This window comes from Onychomys torridus, chromosome 7, assembly GCF_903995425.1.
Source record: "Onychomys torridus chromosome 7, mOncTor1.1, whole genome shotgun sequence".
Lineage (NCBI taxonomy): Eukaryota > Metazoa > Chordata > Mammalia > Rodentia > Cricetidae > Onychomys > Onychomys torridus.
The window spans coordinates 65847465-65864343 of NC_050449.1; the positions used below are offsets into that span (position 1 = coordinate 65847465).

The 16879-nt window shown below is 42.1% G+C and overlaps 1 protein-coding gene across 4 annotated transcripts in view; it reads left to right on the plus strand.

Moving 5' to 3' along the window:
- The first annotated feature begins 1658 nt into the window (after window positions 1-1658).
- Window positions 1659-16879, plus strand: part of Znf280d (zinc finger protein 280D) — a 90192-nt gene continuing 74971 nt past the window's right edge. For 2 of the 4 annotated variants that reach the window (XM_036192128.1, XM_036192127.1), the window contains exon 1: window positions 1664-1883. The gene's annotated coding sequence lies outside the window, so the exon portion shown is untranslated. Of the gene's footprint in view, window positions 1884-16879 lie in introns of all 4 variants that reach the window. The other 2 variants (XM_036192129.1, XM_036192126.1) reach the window with 2 other exon arrangements.

The following is a 16879-nucleotide window of genomic DNA, read 5'->3' on the forward strand; positions in this document are numbered from 1 at the left end:
TACAGAGTGAGTTCCAGGACAGCCAGAGCTGCACAGAGAAACCCTGTCTCAAAAAACCAACCAACCAACCAACTAAACAAACAAACAAAGGCAGCTCCTATAAATTGGATTAGGAACATGTGGACAGATGAGCATATTAAAAGTCAGTAAAAAAAAAATACCAGTCCTGAGAATTACTGGAACACAACCATGTCAAAAGGAGGCAACAATCTCACCTGGATCATGGCTATCTTGGTTGTCAACTTGACTACATCTGTAATTAACTAAAACCTCTAAATGGAGGGTATATTTGTGAGGGATTTTTGCTTAATTTGAAGTAGGGAGATTTACTTCTACTCTGTATCTTTGAGATAAGAAGACACATCTTTAATCCAGATCATTTGAGTTGGAGAACCCCACCTCTACCCTGATCACACCTTCTGCTGGAAGCCTACGTGAGGACATGGAAGAAAAAAGCTTTTGCTCTTCGCCTGCTTGCTCTCACCTTGCTAACAATTCCATTCCTTCACTGGCATTAGAGTCTGCTTCTTCAGGATTCCAGGGTATACTAGAGACCATCTGAGACATCTAGCCTGGACTGAGCAACTACTGGATTCTTGGACTTTCTGTTCATAGCCAGCCATTGTTGGATTAGTTTGTTTAGTAAGTCATTCTAGTAAAACCCCTTTCTTTATACAAGATTCATTCTTTACTCTAGAGAACCCTGATTAATACAGGCACCTAACACTTAGATGCTGACTGCATTGGCCACCTGTCACCTGACCACTTGGTGTCTGTTTCCAGGAAGTGACAGACAGACAACTCCTAACTATTCACACTGCCTGACTTCAAATGTCATCCCTTCCACCTTTCTGATAGGTCTTGCTCCTTGCTTGCTTCTAGGCCTCTGTAGACTGGTTCTGCAGCCCCAGCTCTGCGGGGTTCCTGCTGGGTTCCCAGATACCTTTTCTAACCACCTGCAGTGACTCAGTTTGCATCGATAACAGCTTTCTGCTTTTGTCTCCTTTGAAATCTGCTGTGGCCTCTTTAAATCTTCTGTAGCCATTCTCTATGTGTGGAATGTATTGTGTTAGTAATTAAGACCGGAATAAAAGAAGTTGGGATTGCCAACAGACCGCCATCTACGGAGAAATACAGGCTGCTTGGCAGAAAGTAGCTAACGAAACCCTCATAGTATCTGAGTTTGTGTATTTGCGTTTTGTCTGCATAATGGTCTGTGCGCCACTTTAGTGCCCGGTGCCTGCCGCGGCCAGAAGGGGGCGTCCGATCGCCTGGAACGGGAGCCACGGGCAGTTGTGAGCAGCCATGTGGGTGCTGAGAACCCAACCCGGGCCCTCTTTTCCAACCACAGGCTACCCTATTCATTCGACAGGAATGAAAAAGATATCCAAACAAAAGCGTACGTTAAAAAGAAAAAAAAAAAAAATCTGTCAACAACATCACAGAGACTGAATTCCTTTTCCTCTCGGGCTCACTCTTCCGCGCCCTTTAAGCCTCGCTCGCACACGGGCGTCCGGAGTTCACGGGGCCTACCTCAGCCCGCTCGCTCCTCTGGCGGCCTCTCCTCTTCGGCTGCCGGGGCACGGCCGGCCCCGTGGCCTTCGAGCTTAGGCCCGCGGCGCGGCGCACATGGCCGCGCTCGCCTCCCGCGTCGGCGGGAAGGCTGGGAGCGCGGACGCGTGAGGCCGGCTCGGAGCCTACCCATGAGGCAGCGCGCCGCGGCTCGCGACGCCCCCTCCCTCCTCCCCGCCCCGCGGCGCTCGGCAGCCAGCTCCGCGATGGGAGCCGCCGCGGTGGCGGCGCACGGCCCGCGCTCCTCCCTCGCCTCCTCCTCTTTCTCCTCCTCCTCAGGGCTCCAGTCAGGCCGAGCCGCTCCGCTCACGGTAAGCGCCCCCCGCCCCGCGCGGCCGCCCGCCCGCCCGCCCGCCCGCGAAGGCCCTCCCGCGCGGCCGCGCCGCCGCACTCCGGGGGCGCAGGGTGGGGGGTCTCGGGCCGCAGCGCGTCGGCGGGAGCGCCCGGGCCGGGCAGGGGCCGGCTGCGCGTGGGGCTGGCCCGCCATCTTGCCGGGCCTGGCTGGCGCGGGAGGGATCCCGGCGCGACGAGGCGAGGCGAGGCGGACGGCTGAGCGGCGCGGCCCACAGTCCAGGCCGGCCCGGGCCTCCGCCGCCTCGGCTCGCCCGCCCGCCCGCCGCCTCGGCGCAGCGCAGGCCCCCGCGCGTCGCGCTCCCCTCCGCCGGGCTTGGCTCTCTGGGAGACGGCTCCCCTCGGTCCTTTGTACCCCGGTGTGTGGCGGAGACCCGAGCTCCTCACAAAAACAGTCCCCGCGACTCTAATTCACGCAAGAGCTGAACCCCGATGGCGTCCGCAGTAAGAGCCACCGAGGGCCGGCCTTTGCTGGACGACCGCGCCTTGGCAGCCTCGCCTCCTTGTCTCTTGTCAAAGGGATGTCCCCGCGCTGTCACACAACTCCCGTTATTGTCTACACGCGTTGAGGAGAAGCGAGTCGGATAGATTACCCCCCCCCCCAGCCTGCTTTTGCAGGTTTCACTTGATCAAAACCACAAAGGAGTGATTGCATTTTGAGGTTTTAGGTTGCTCCAGAGATGGTGTTTTCACGACTCACCTGCAGTGGTAAAGCATTAGGACATATTCTAGAGAGCGAGATGGACGTTAACCTGCTCCGAGCGTGGAGACCTTTGACTTTGCGAAGATCTAGTTTTCCATTAAGTCTGCCGTACTTAAAACGTTCGGCTTCATTGTTTCCAAGTTTGGAATGAATCATCTGAATAGTTGGACGTCTTTTAGTGCCCTTTCGCAGAAAACCACGCGAGGGAAGTAGGAAGTACAAAAGCCCCCTCTTGGCATTTGTAACGGCTCCTGCTTTGGGAGATGGCTGTACCCACTCAGGCTGTCGGGATGTAAATAATAGCACGGTGAAGGGATTGGTTTGAGCACCTTGTGCTTGTGGTTGTCCAACATCTGCCCTAACGTCATTGTAATTTTTTCTTGCATTTGTATCTGCCATGGGTGTCACTTGATGTATTCCTTTGGGCCCCTTTCCAGTGGGGAGAGCTGTTTTGAAGGTCAGCCTCAGAGATGACTTCAATGGGAAACCCTGGCCACCAGGGCCAATTACAGAACCTTGGGTTTTAGGATTCCCTGTTCAGTGCTCACCTCACTGTGTGCCCCATTTCCATTACAGTGAAATGGGTGAGAATAGATGAGGAGGCATAGGCCTCCATACTTAAGAAATTCTCTTCACTTTACCATCCTTTCAGATTTTAATTTTTGAGATCATATGTATCTTTGGATGTTATGAGTGATCATGTTGTTTCAAGTGTAATGGAAATTTGAATGTAGTGCATTCAGATGCCTACCACCTAATGTGAATATTTGTAACCATCTTGCCACAGTTGCTTTGTCTGTCTGCTGAATATGTGAATGTTTGCGGATGTGACAGTTCACCCCTAAGTACTGGATGTGTATATCAGTGAATAAAAGAGAAAGGCCATTTTCCTGTATACTATAATACAATGTCATGGTCATACCCCAGAAGGATAAGAATATTTGCTATAATTTGATAAATGTCTGTAGTGCATATTTTTTTTTTTTACACTCTTTCATAAATCATGAGGGATACTTAACATGGGAAGACTGTTAGTAATCCTTGCTTTGGTCTCTTAGTTAATGCTGACTCTTGAAACTTTTCTTTTGAAGTTAGCATGTAATCTGTGGCATTGTTTTAGTGCTTAGTATGAATTTACCTGCATCTGCCTGATAAAATAGAGACGTTCTCTAGGAATGAGGATAATTAGGAAGAAGAGGAACAGTTTTGGAGAGTAGAATGTGCTCAATTTAAGAAACTTGGAATTGCCGGGCAGTGGTGTCGCACACCTTTAATCCCAGCACTCAGGAGGCAGAGGCAGGCAAATCTCTGTGAGTTGGAGGCCAGCCTGCTCTCCAACGTGAGTTTCAGGAAAGGAGCAAAGCTACACAGAGAGAAACCCTGTCTCAAAAAAAAAAAAAAAAAAAAAAGAAAAGAAAAGAAAGAAAGAAAGAAACTTGGAATTGGCCAGGCATGGTGGTGCAAACCCTTAATCCCAGCACCCAGGAGGCAGAGGCAGGCGGATCTTTGACTTCCAGGATAGACTCCAAAGCTACACAGAGAAACCCTGTCTCAAAAAAAAAAAAAAAAAAAAAAAAAAAACTAAAGAAAAAAGAAACTTGGAATTGGTTATGTGTGGTGGGGTATGCTTTTAATCCCAGCACTCTGGGAGGCAGAAGCAAGTGGATCTTCCTATGTGGACTAGGCCAGCAGTGTGGTGTAGTGAGACCTTGTCTCAAACAAACAAAAACCCTTGCAATTGTTTCTACCCTGTACTGTAAGAGGTAAGCAGAGAACAGTTGGAAAACATCTTTGAAAGTTTGGAGTTTTGTAGCAATAGTGAGCTATGATGAGTTAAAATCTAAGGAGATTTGCTGTGAGAGAACTATAAATCTTAGTATCTCACTTCTCTAGTTTAAGCCTAGTGTGCACACCATCAGTGGAGTGTTTTCCTTCTCAACGTTACCTTTTTTTAGTAGAGAAGAGTAAGTAGAAGAATAAGTAATTAGCATGCCTCTTGTATTCAATAGAAAATTTATAACTATACATTTTTGTTGTTGTTTGTTTTTTGAGACAGGGTTTCCCTATAATAGCTCTGGCTGTTCTGGAACTCATCCTGTATATCCAGGCTGGCCTTGAACTCACAGATATCTGTCTGCCTCTGCCTCCCCAGTGCTGGGATTAAAGGCATTCACCACCAGCTCTTGGCAATTCTCCCTCACTTTAAAACAAAAACAAGGGGCTGGAGAGATGTCTCAGAGGTTAAGAGCACCCACTGCTCTTCCAGAGGTCCTGAGTTCAATTCCCAGCACCCACATGGTGGCTCACAACCATCTGTGATGAGATCTGGTGCCTTCTTCTGTATATATAGTAAATAAATAAATCTTTAAAACAAACAAACAAAAGCCAGGTGCTGGTGGTGCACGCCTTTGAGAAAAGAGACAAAACAAAAACAAATATTAATTTACTCACTGATAGTTAAAGAGTTTGAGAAAGTTTATCTTGGACGCCTCTTAAGAAGCCTCCAAGATTCCTTTATTGGGCACACTCACACATCACTGTCAGATCCTGTCTTGCTGCTATCTTTCATTATCTTCTGGTTTATGTAATTGTGAATTGTCAGTTTTTTCTCATTATATAGGCAAAGAGTAGTAAAAAAAAAAATCGGAAATTTTAACCACACTCAGTGAAAACTAAAAGCAGATGAAGTTCGAGACATACCATCACAAAATATGTCACTTTGATATAAAGAGTGTTTTGAGTTAAAGGCAATTGAGAACCAACAGATAGAGGAAGAATTCTGCTGTTTTCGCCTTAGGACAGGACTTGAATTTCACTGTCTGAAAGGTTAATTTGCATAAACATACCTTGCTAAAATAGCTCTTTTTCTTTGTTAGTCTCCTTTCAGTCTTTTAGTTTTAGTTTTTGTTTTGTTTGACAGAATTTTATGTAGCTCAGGCTGGCCTAGTACTGGTACTATGGCCACGATGACCTTGCTTCCTGAGTTCTGAAATTTAAGGCACATGACTCCATATCCAGTTTCTAGTACTTTATTCTTGCTCAAATCCTAAGCTCGGTTCTGTTAAAATGATACGCAGATCTCCAAATTTAGCCGCATTTGTGTGCCTTTTCTTTAAGTTTAATTCACAGGCCACTAGGTACTGAATTTGTGTGTGAGTAGAAGGTTTGTGTTCCCTGACACAGACTACAAGGATGTCTGTCTTCTATACTGTTAAAAATCAGTGTAATATTTTGTGAAAACCCATAAGAAAGCTGGAAAGATCTTGCATTAGTCAGATTCACTTCACTTCTGTGTCCCTTTTCAAGGCAGTTGAATCATTCTTCAACTTTGGTTTTGTTTTTAGCATAGTTGAGAGTGAGCAATGGTAACCTAGAATGGTGGAAGTAGCGAAAAATTCCAGATGTAGGAAAGATGAAAATCAGTAAGGTCCCACGGTGTGTTTTAATATGCGAAAGGATACTTCTGCAGAACCGTGTAAGCTAGAGTGAGTTTGATTCTGTGTAAAAGCAGTAAGGGCGGTGAGATGGCTCAGGGGGTAAACGTGTAGTTGCCAGGCCTGTTGATGTGATTTGGATTCCTTGGGCCAACATGGTAGAAGGAGAGATCTGACCCTACATGTTGTCTTCTGTTATGATGCATGGCCACAAACAATGTAATCAATTTTATTTTAAATCAGTAAGCAAATGTCCCCTTCTTGTTTGAAAATCTCTAGGAAACAACAAAAGTCATGAATTGAAATGCTTGAAGAAGGAAAAAAACCTAAAAGTGTTGAGTGGACACTAATAGTATGGGAATAATTAGTAGTTAGTTGTACAGAGTTCTACCTCTCTAATGCATGAATTAAACCTGTCTGTCTGACCTTCTATGTTAGCTTTTTTTTTTTTTTAACTTACTGTATTACATCTCTAAGAAATTTAGGTAGTATTAGAAAGTTGTTCTTGAGAGATCTGTTGTTCTGAAGTATTTTTCTTGTGAGCAGTTCTTCCTTCCCTTCAGAGGTCCTCCATAGGGAAAGATGATTAACTGAAATCTTAGAATCAAGATGTTATATTTAGTTTTTTTGATTAATGAGACTAAGCCAAAATATCTTTCTTAAAAGTCATTTTTAGTTTAAACAATACTGTTCTTTGACTTAACATAAATGATGAACACAAATGATTTGGATACACACACAGAGTTTTATACAGATAATACTCAGTAAAGAGTATTGATCTTACCACTTGTCTTTGTTTATTTGAGAATTAACTAAATTTATGTACCCTTCTAATATTTAACAACATTATTTGTTTTACTCCTTGGATTTTTGACCACTCACTACAGTAATTTAGCTCACTTTCTTTATTTCACCAAAAAAAAAAAAAAAAAAAAAACCAAATGTTTACATGGAGCAGGTGTGCAAGCTTGAGGCACTTGGAAGGGATTTGCTTTGTTTTCCTTTTTCTACTTGTGTCTGTGACCAAATACTCAACAAGAACAAGACAGGAACAGTTGATTCAGAGAGTTCAGTCCATCATGGCAGGGAGTGTAGCAGAGACTAACATTTCACTTCATGGCAGGCCAGGAAATTGAGAACAGGGAATGCGGATGCTTTATTCAAGTTCATTTGCTCTACTTTTCCCTTTCCTTCCCAGCACCTGGAATGTTGTCACCCACATCTTGGATAGGTCTTCCCTACTCAGCTAGTCCTGTCCGACACCAGACATACTTGGAGATTCTGAATCCAGTCAAGTTGACAATGAAGATTAACCATCATGCCCTCCATCCGTTTTAAGAGGCTGGATTTTCTGCATTTCAACAGAACAGTCTAGTGGTCTAGTAGTGTAAATCACCTTTGAAAATTTGGTCTTTTGAATGTGTGGTCTGTCCTTCTACTCACTGCACGCTGGAGACAGCAGAAAGACAGGCCAGCTGTGCCTGGGTTGGTGTAAAGTTATTCTTGTTAGATACAGGTTAAGATTCTGTATTAAATGACTGAAAGCTACACAGAGTGATCTTCTGTCAAGAGACAAAGTATAAAGTGAATCTTAGGAAGTAAATCCTGTTTACTTTTATATGAAGATTCTAAGCACCTGGATATGACTGAGTGAATACAGATTTTGAAGGAAAGCTGTAAGATTGAAGAATTGAAGCTGGGTGGAGCATTCAGAGGCAGGTGGATCTCTGAGTTCAAGGACAGCTAGGGTTACACAGAGAAACCCTGTCTTAAAAAAAAATCGAAAAATTACTAGATAGGCATAAAAGAGATACTTTGAGAAAAAGTAAAACTTCAGAGATTTATCACGATGTAGTAGTAGAAAAAGGGAAATGCAGAGGTGAAACTAATTGCTGTCAAGTGTAGTTAGATTCATATAATACAAAAGTAACCATTCTAAAACGTACAGTTTGGGGTTGGAGATTTAGCTCAGTGGTAGAGCGCTTGCTTGCTAGGCTCTGGGTTCGGTCCTCAACCCTGGGGGGAAATAAACATACAGTTCAGTGGCATTAGTGTAGTCTTCATGTTATCCAGCAATTAATGCTATCTGATTCCAGAATGTTTTCAAGTCCTCAAAAGGAAACTTGCTTCCCATTAAGCAGTCTCCTCATTTCCCCTCCTCCCCCCATTCTTGGAAACCATTAATTGGTCTTTTGTCTCTGAAATTTCCCTAGTTTTACTATTTTAGATAAATGGAATATATATATATCTGACTAACTACTTAGTATTTTTTCTGTTCTCTAAAAATTCTTACAGTATATTTTGACTGTATTCTTTTCCCTCCTCCAACTCCTAGATTCTCCACCACATCCCACTCAGTCACCTTCGTCTTCATCTTCTTCTTCTTCCTCCTCCTCCTCCTCTTCTTCCGGTTTTTCTTCGAGATAGGGTTTCTCTTTTGCTTTGGAGGCTGTCCTGGAACTCGCTCTGTAGACCAGGCTGGCCTCGAACTCACAGAGATCCACCTGCCACTGCCTCCTGAGTGCTGGGATTACAGGCATGGGCCACCACCGCCTGGCTCCTTCATGTTCTTTCTCTTAGGGAAACAACGCCCACAAAAAATTCCATAAACACAAGGAGTCTGATTTTTGTTGGTTAATTACTGATCATGGGGTCTGCCCAGGGGTGTTGTTGATATACCCAGTGACACTCCATTGATGAAAACTGATTTTCCCTCTCCCAGCAGCTATCAATTGCAATTCCTCAGGTAGGACTCAGTCTTTAGTTCCCCTTCTCTAAGCTGGGATTTTGTTGGGTTTGCGTTTGTATAGATCTTGTGCAAATTGTTGTTTCTGGAAAATGCTGTTTCTTGACATAGTCCACTACCTTTGGCCTTTACAGTCTTTCTGCCTCCTTTCCTCTTCTGCATAGATCCTGATCCTTGAGGGGAGAGATGTGATAAGGATATCCCATTTACGACTGACTGAGTATTGCAAAAGTTTCATTCTACACAGTGTCAGTTATGGGTCTTTGTTAACTGTCATCTGCTAGAAGAAAAACCTCTGAGGGTTCAGCAATGCACTGGTGTCTGGGTATAACAATATGTCCTTAGGAGTCCTTTTATTCCTTAGTGTGTTTTCAAAGTTTCATGTAGCCTATACCAGTACTTTTTAAAAAATTGCTGAGTGATAATAGATTGTATGGAATGCCACAGTTTTAGAAATCATCAGTTGAACATTGGAGTTATCACTTATTTGATTATTATGAGTAAATAATGCAACAACAATAAAATTGACCTCAGACCTCAATTTTGAGGGAAGGATTTAGAAATATGTTTAAGCATTCTGTCCTTAATTACGTCACCAGCCTGCGATGGCGTCCCCACCTAAAAAGATGGTGTGTCCTCTGTGTGCTCTCCCCTTTTCCACATTCTCTCTCTTTCCATGTACCCCCTCCTGTGTCTGTCTGTCTGTCTGTCTCCCCCCCCCTTCCCCCTCCCTCTCTTTCTCAATAAAGCTCTAGAAAGGTAACTATGGCACACTGATTCTTCTGTCAGTGAGTGATATATCCAGCACTCTGCTCCATTGGCATGGCCAGCCATGAGCACCGCCGCCTTAACCAACAATATGGAATTCAAGTGAATTTAAATATCTAGATAGCAAACCAGGAGGTGGCATATGCCTTTAATACTAGCACTTTAGGCAGAGGTAGGCACGGATCTCTTAGTTCAAGGCCAGCCTGGTCTACAGTGTGAGTTCTAGGACAGCCAGAACAACACAGAGAAACTCCAAAACAAACAAACAAACAAAATCTAGATGGCAGTTTTCAGTAGGGACTAAACCACAGGTGAGATGCCAGGGTTAGGGGTTCATACTTGATAATTTTATACCTGAGGCTGTGGAATTTATTCACTGTCTTTGGGGGAATCAATCTGAGGTCTCAAATGTGACTGAAAACCCATTTCTACATGACGTTAGGGGTAAGATATGGAGAATCTGTAAGGAGCTCAAAAGGAGCAGCTGAATGAGAGTTGAGTACACTGTTTTCAAGAAATGGAGCTAAACTAGCTACAGATAAGACATGAGCATTAAAAGGTGGTTTGGCTGTTAAGTTTTGGGGATCTTCAGGTGGCTACTTTTAGCAGAGTAGTGTGCAGCAGAAAGCATTGTAGCTGGGCTGCTATGCCCAGTTCAGTTTAGCTGTTAAGTGCGTAGCAATAAAGAACAAAATGGCTTATAGCCTAGATCAAGTTTGCGAGGTTTTTTGTTGTTGTTGTTGTTGTTGATGAGGTGATACAAAGGGATTTCCTTTTCTGTTGTGAAGAAGTTCCTTTGTAAAGTTTTGTTTTTTTCCAGACAGGGTTTCTCTGTGTAGCCCTGGCTGTCCTGGAACTCTTTTTTTTGGGGGGTGGGGGGGGGGGTTGAGACGGGGTTTCTCCGTGTAGCTTTGCGCCTTTCCTGGATCTCAACTCTGTAGACCAGGCTGGTCTTGAACTCACAAAGATCCGCCTGCCTCTGCCTCCTGAGTGCTGGGATTAAAGGTGTATGCCACTATGCCTGGCATGATCTACCCTTGATGAAATAGATTTTATATATATATGATAATTGGGTCTAATGTTAAAACACTGGAGTAGGTTATAGGCAAAGTATACCTCGAAGACATGTCCCAGACCAGCCTGTCAAACTAAGACCTAGCCTGCTTATATAGTTAGAGACAGGGCATAGCGTGTGCATGCTCAGATTGTAATTTCATCAAATACAGCTTTGCATGTGCATAGATACCAGTTCCACTAGGCACAAACCTCACGTTGTGCCAATGATAGGCTTTTTATCGAATCACAGGAGTAGTACATCTCCCATCCCAAGTGAGAATAACTGCAGAACGAGCAAGGTCTTCTAAAGCACACTGAGGTTTCTTGTTTCTGCAGTGGAAAATTCTAATCTAGAGCAGATTACCTGGGGTAGTCATGGCTGGAGCAAGTCTTGACACAAAGCTGGTGTGGCTTCAGCAGCATTGAGACCTCGGCTTTTGCTGTTAGAGCGGTTTTCAGTAGAGTGACTCAGGTTCACATGGTTCACAGCCCTTAGCAGGGTCTTAGCACTTAACAACAAGAAAGTGGGTGGGTGGCTGTAGAGAAGCATAAAGGAAGGATCTGATGGCTGTCAGTAAGGGCTTAAGCGCTAACAGTTTTACTCGGAACCCCTACTTCCAATTCCCAAGTGGTGCTTGCAACAGGACCTCAGCAGCTAATATTCTAAAGTGTTTAATAAAAGCCATTAACCCTAGCCATGCCCTATGGAAGAATTCTCTGATCTACTTCTGTTTCTTTTGGGAGTTCTAATTTAAACCATCATGCAGCTTTGCTAAAATGAAATCTCTGCTGCTTATTTAAGATTGAATTATTGCCAGGTGGTGAAGTGCATGCCTTTAATCTTGGGAGGCAGAGGCAGGTGGATGTCTGTGATAGCAGCCTAATCTACAGAGCAAGTTCCAGGACAGATTCCAAAGCTACACAGAAAAACCCTGTCTCAACCCCCCCCCCCCAAAAAAAACAACAACAACAACAACAACAAAAGGATTATGAATTACTCTTCTTTACTCTTCTCTAGGAATTTGCTTGTTTTGAATAGACTTAGGTATAGTGTTGGACTTCAACCCAACTTCTTCATTCATTATATTGTACCTAGAAGCTTCTAGAAAAAAAAAATTGAAGCTTGATAACCAAAATGTTTAAGTTCTAAGTATGGCATTAAAAAAAGTGATCAAATGAAAGATCCTCCTTCATCTGCCAATGTAGGCAGAAATTTCTATTCCTGTAGGAGATTAGAATTGGCATGTTCATTGGGGGGATCTTCAAAGTGGCAATTTCCAATTCCATAATGGTTGAAATTTTCCATTTCTTTTCATTTGGTGATGTGTGTTCTTTAGAATTCATCTTTTTTGAAACCTCTTACATTTTGAAACTGTAACATTAGGATGAAATCTGCCTCCTTCCTGTAATTTTGGTCTTTTATTCCTCGTGAATATTGAAATAGTGCTGTGTCTGACATCTCTAGCCTCTGAAATGAATGGGCTTGAATTTTGTTTATTTTTATTTATTTGTGTGTGGGGGTGTGTGTGTGGGGGTGTGGTCTATATGTACTCAAATGTGTGTGTAGGCCTGAGGTTGATGTTGGTAATCTACTAGCTTGCTCATCCACCTTATTTTCTGAGGAAGAGCCTCCCAACCAAACCAAGAGCTCATTGATTAAGCTAGTCCATGGTCAGCTTACTCAAGAATTACTGGTATGGGTTCTGGGGATTGGAATTCAGGTCTCCCGATTGCAAGACAAGTACCTTAACCACTGAGCAATCTCCTCAACCCTTGAATTTTCCCCCCATCACTTAGTTGTATTTCTTTAGAGCAAGTACTTACCTGCCTCTATAACTCATTTTTTATCGTGATATGGTTTGAACATTAGATGAAATAATGTTTTAATTAGGGCAACTATAATTGTGTAGTGATTATAATTATTTATAACTATAAATTAGAATGTTAATTTGTAGTAAAATATAATGAATGGAAGTAGTTGTGTTGAAACTTGACATTAAGAATGAAATTGTATAGTTTACTCAAAGATGATACTGGTTTGTTGTTGAGATAGGGCCTTCCTCTGTAGCTCAGGCTTGGCATTGAACTTAATTTGTAATTGTCTCAATCCCATGTGAGAAATAAGAACAGATCACCCTGTCCTTTTCCCCTCATAATACATTTTAGAATACAGTGGCTGTGGGGTCCTTCTGAGGAGTTTTATCTAGGCTCTTCCACTGCTGTCAGTTATTTGGTACGACTTTCCCATGCAGCTAAGGGGTTTCGTCAACACAGACGTATGTGGCTGCTGGTTGCCTAACATTGGACGCTATTTCATTCATAGCAAGTTTTTTTTTTAAATAAGTAGAGTATTCTAAAATAATGATTTTAAAAAGTCCATGTAGTAAACATACAAATGTACAAAAATCCCATGCTTGAATATATACAAATAAATATAACATAGTTGCTTAATGTCATTGTCAAGTATTATGGTAGTGCATAATTGTATATATATGTATTCTGTCAGGACTAAGTCCCAACTTTTCTTCTTTTCTGTTTGCTTGTCACTGCTAAGATCTCCAAATGTAGAATCTTTTTAAAATGACATTTGTTGGTTGAGGATTTTGCTCAGTGATAGAGCGCTTGCCCAGCAAGCACAAGGCCCTGGGTTCGATCCTTAGCTCAAAAAAAAAAAAAAGACATTTGTTGTTTTTGGTTTGTTTAAAAACTTAAAACTATGATTTTTTTATTTATTTATTTATTTATTTTTAAACCAGAGCTGAGGACTGAACCCAGGGCCTTACGCTTGCTAGGCAAGTGCTCTACCACTGAGCTAAATCCCCAACCCCCGATATTCTTTTTTTAAAAAATCAGTTTCTGTCTCTCATTTATTTGTATGAAGCAGAGAGCAAGAGGACTCTGACAGCATTTTTTGTTTTGTTTTGTTTTTTGAGACAGGTTTCTCCGTGTAGTTTTGGTGCCTGTTCTGGATCTCACTCTGCAGACCAGGCTGGCCTCGAACTCAGAGAAATCCTCCTGGCTCTGTCTCCTGAGTGCTGGGATTAAAGGCGTGCAGCACCGCAGGCCGGCGATACTCTTATTTTTTAAATTAGTTGTTAGTGTGTGTGTACGGTGTGTGCCGCATGCCACAGCATGCACGTGCTTTGTAGAGTCCGTTCTCTTTCTCACCTTTATATGAGTTCCAGAGTTTTAATTCAGGTTGCCGGTATTCCATAGCAAGCACTCTGCTTTCTGAGGCACCCTGTGTTTTAAAACTCCATTGAAGTGTACTGATTTCAGAGTTTATCTTGCTGTTAAAGGCTGAGAAGAAAGGAAGATGCAGGAGATCAAATACGAGGTCTTAAATACGCTAAGCATGCACTCTACCCTGAAGCTTTACTTCTCAGCTACAACAAATAAAATTTTTCATAACTCAGTGTTTGTGGTAATTTTTCATAGTTAAGAGATTTGGGTTCTTTTGGTTTGATTGTATCCAGAACCACCTGCATGGTAGGCTAACATTCTATCCCTGAGCTATCTCTCTAGTTCAGAATTTCATAAATTGCCAAACATTAATAAGAAATTATGTGCATTTAAATTTTCCATTGATTTCTAATTAAAAAACCCTTTTAAGGCATAGTTTAATCTTATTTAGGTAAAAGCTAAAAATATTAATAAAATAGAAATTGTAATTGTTTTTAATCTTCAAAAGGTTGTGGAGGTAGGAGGACAACTTGTAGGACTCAGTTCTTTTCTTTGCACATGTGGATTCCAGGGATCAAGTTCAAGTTTTTAGGCTTGCTCCAAGTCCTTTTATGCACCAAACCATCTATCTACCAACTTGATGGCTACTGAAGGGTCTTCACTAAAACAGTTATTTGAATTCATTTTCCCAATAGAAACACTGTAATCAACATGAGCATGCAATCTGTGCCTGACTCAGTAGCTGAAGTAGAGTTTTCTTTTTCTGGCTATTTTAAAATCAGCTTGAAGAGGCAAGAAAACTTGGAGCTGTGAAATGCAAGCTGATCTCTTTGTTGAATATTTTGTTTCTCTTTCAGGTGATTTAGTTATTCATTGAATTATATACCTTCACTCCAAAATTGTGAAGCATTTTTCATGGAATTCATATGACCACTTAATGTTAGTATATTAGTATATTAGTCTGATAGTTGTAGCATACTTTCTTTTGGGTTGCTCATCAGCTCCCAACTCATGACATGGTGACTTAGTTTTAGTTATGTATGCTTGGCCTTAGCTTAGGCTTGTCCCACTAGCTCTTATAACTTAATTTAACCTATTTTCTTTAGCTACATTTTGCCTCAAGGCCTTTTACCTTTCTTTCATTTTATATGTCCTACTCTATGTCTGGCTTGTTGGCTGCTGCCTAGCAGGCCCTGGCATCATCATCTCTATTTCTTTCTCCCTTGTTTTCTTCCTGTTCTCCTCATTCTAGATTCCTCCTACTTATTCTGCCTGCCTGCAGGTTCCACCTATCCCTCTACTACCTAGCTATTAGCTGTTCAGTGTTTTATTAGACCAGTCAGGTGTCTTGGGCAGACAAAGCATAAACAGATGTAACACATCTTTGCCTAGTTAAAGTAATATTCCACAACAGATAGTATACGTGTGATACGGAATATTGGTAAGTCCTTAATGTTGAACAAGAATTGTCATGAGCATTACATAGTTTGAGGCCAGCCTGGTCTACAGAGCTAGTTACAGGACAGATAGGGCTGGCTATGCAGAGAAATCCTGTCTCAAAAGCCAATAAATAATTGAATTAAAGAAGTTAAGAAGCCATTCAGTTGTTTGTTCGATTTTGGTTTTATGAAATAGGTCTTGAAATGTTTGAAGTCCAAGATAGTTGGAAATTACTGTATAATCCAGGGTGGCCTTGAACTTGATCTTCTTTTTGCTTTACCCTTCTAAATGCTAGGATTATAAGCATGTGCCATCTTTCTGGCTAATTATGAATTTTTGGTAATGTTTATTGTAACTTTTTTCTTGAAGACCATTGAGTTATAAAGTGTGGTTAATTGTAAACTTCTTACAAATCTTTATTTTCACCTAAAACTTTAACATGCCTTTTATGTAGCTGGCCAAGACCACCTATATTTTGAATGAATAAATCTCTAAGAAGCTATATCCAACTGTTTTTCTGTCTCTTAGTTGATAAAATCAGAAAAATAATGAATTAAAATGTTGCAGGATATTTGATTGCATTGTGACACACTCCGAGACTGTTAATAAAGTTAACCTTGAATCGGGGTGGAGCCAGTGACTAGCTGACCAGAATTAGCCATAAAAAAGCCAGGAATTTGGATAGAAAAGGAAGGAAAGGGCAATTCTAGAGTTTGTCACGTTTTTAGTTTTTGGGACGAGTGAAGAGATGTGTCTCTTGCTGTCTTTCTAGCCAAAAATCACAGTCAGCTGGTTGCCTCTTAGCTTCTCTGATCTAGCAGGTTTTCACCCCAACATCTGACTCTCGAGTCTTTGTTGGTAAATAAAATGATAGAGACTTAGTTTACTGGGGCTGCCAGACTGGTGCTCAATCTGCTGATAAGTAAAATATCAGTAGATTCATGTACAGCCACTGAGTGGACAGAAAAACATCATTTGGTGCCCAAAATGGGGTGACAGATGTAGCAGGTCTATAGTGATAATTTATTTGTATTGAAATGTGATTTTATTTGTATATTAATAAAGTTGCCTTGGGGTCAGAGCAAGACAGAGCAGAAGCTGGGCAGTGGTGGTGCACGCCTTTAATCCTAGCACTTGGGAGGCAGAGCTAGGCAGATCTCTGTGTGTTCAAGGATACAGCCCGCATGGCAACACATGCCTTTAATCTCAATACCAGCCATAGAAGACCTGGAGGTCTGTAGGACAGGCAGTGACGAGGAGGTCATATGGCTGGGTTTACAACCAATGAGAAGGCAGAACAGAAAGTCTATATAAAAGACAGGACACAGGAAGTAGGTCTCTTGTGGAGAGGAAAGACAGAGCAGTGAAGGGTAAGGTTTTCAGCTCTCAGCTATTGCTCTAACCTCTTGGCTTTTAACTCTGCAATTGGCTCTATGTTTCTTATTTAACAAGACGGTTACATCTACACAGGTCTTTCTTGTTGGACTTTTTTTGGACTGCCAGCCCCCAAATAATGACACAGAGACCTTTTTATTAGGAAAGCTTGGCCTTTAGCTTAGGCTTGTTCCCAATTAGCCCTTTGTTTTTGTTTTTGTTTTTTGTTTTTCTGGTTTTTCGAGACAGGGT